Here is a 1,681-nt window from a genome sequence, read left to right on the forward strand (position 1 = left end):
CTCAAGCTAGCTAGCGTGCATGGAAATGTTATGGATTTCAAGCTAGCAGATGGTCGGGGTACCATGCTTGGCTTCTCTGGAGTGTGAGGTGGCATCAGAGCCTATGAGCTGGGGTAGCCTGGTGATGTGCGAGTATGGTGGAGTGCTATGAGGCCTCCAGATAGCCTAATGCCACCTCCAGGGTGTCCACGCCGAGGTATTTCACAATATGCACACTGGTGGACGAACCCTCAGATAGGTATGAGATGGTCCATCTGGGTGCAGCCACTCAAAGGTGCACATAGAACGTTGCAGTGCTGCACCTTCTGCAGCTTGTTGGCACCCTGGCACTCCCAACTGTGACAGGTGCCTGCTGCATCATGTCAGCTTTTGCTGTCTTCCACTTGTGTGCAGCCACCTTTGTGCATTTCATCTGGTGCATCCTCTCTTTCTCCTGTCTTCCTTGATGAAGGCAGAGGAACTTGAATTGGCCCAGGATCTTGCTGAGACAATCTTAAATGTGCAGGAGGCTTGCAATCAGGGACCTTGAGATCTCGCTCTTCTAAACAATAATGATATAAACTCATACAAGTAGCCAAGATATTGTATAATGCAAAGATGCGCCGGCAATACCAGTATTACAATGATTTTCTTGTTTGTATGAAGCTTGAGTTTCTGAGCAAATTTATTGGCAATCTACATTTATATTACATCTCAAAGCATGTATTTATAATATATACTACAGAAGCAAACCATTTACATGCTGTATATAACTGTGTGTCTATGCGTGGCAGCCGTGGAACTGTTGACAAGGTCAATCCACAGCACCTGCCTAATTGGGATGCAAGCTGCGGCCAAGCCCAAGCTGAGCCACTAGCTTATGGCTTGCGGTGGCATGCAGCTTGAGTTGGGCTTTTGCAAGCCCAAGCTTGGAGAAGCTGAGCCAAAGCCGTCATATTCTAGGCCAAGCTAAGCCAGATAAACCACTACTTTTGATCAGTCCGTGACTGGTCCTGACTGGTCATGACCAGTCCTAAGGTATCCGAGGCCATCTGGGACCAAGGACTGTGACCAAGACCGGACTGATGTAGGACTGGACTGTACCCAGTCCTAATCAGTCTGGTCTCAGTCTGAGTCCCAGTCCCAACCGGTCCTTAGGACCGGACCCTCAACCACTAGTCTTACTGATCTGTGTCACCTGCACAGAGTGGTAAGCACAGTTTTTTTCTTGAGAAAACTCAGGCAAAAGCGGCTAAACAAGGCCCAGTTATTCCTTGATTCTACACCGATGCAAACTGAGGAGAAACTGGTGCAAAACCAGCCAAAATGGTCTAAAACACAGTAAAACTGGCGGAAAACTGAGTTTTGCCTTCAGTTTTTTTCAGGTGAAAACCGGAGAAAGTTGGGGCCTTGTTCAATCAGTTTTTGGCCAATTTTACGCCGGAAAAAAGCGTGCTTACCACCCAGTGCTGGTGTTTTCCCAGATGTGGCACCTTTTTGGCTGTGGAAGGTGGAACTCGTTCCAGCATGCTGCATATGAAGATTCATGCTTGAGATGACTGCTGTTCGATTTTGCCGCTTCCCCAGTTGACTAACTGTCCATTTTACACCTGAGGCTGTGGCTTCTCAAATTTGGAACATATCAGCAAATGATCCGGTACTGGAAATGCTGAGAGCCCTGATGAAGCTTGTCAGACCCCCT

The sequence above is a fragment of the Phanerochaete carnosa genome (assembly GCF_000300595.1).
Source record: "Phanerochaete carnosa HHB-10118-sp unplaced genomic scaffold PHACAscaffold_13, whole genome shotgun sequence".
In the NCBI taxonomy this organism is placed as follows: domain Eukaryota; kingdom Fungi; phylum Basidiomycota; class Agaricomycetes; order Polyporales; family Phanerochaetaceae; genus Phanerochaete; species Phanerochaete carnosa.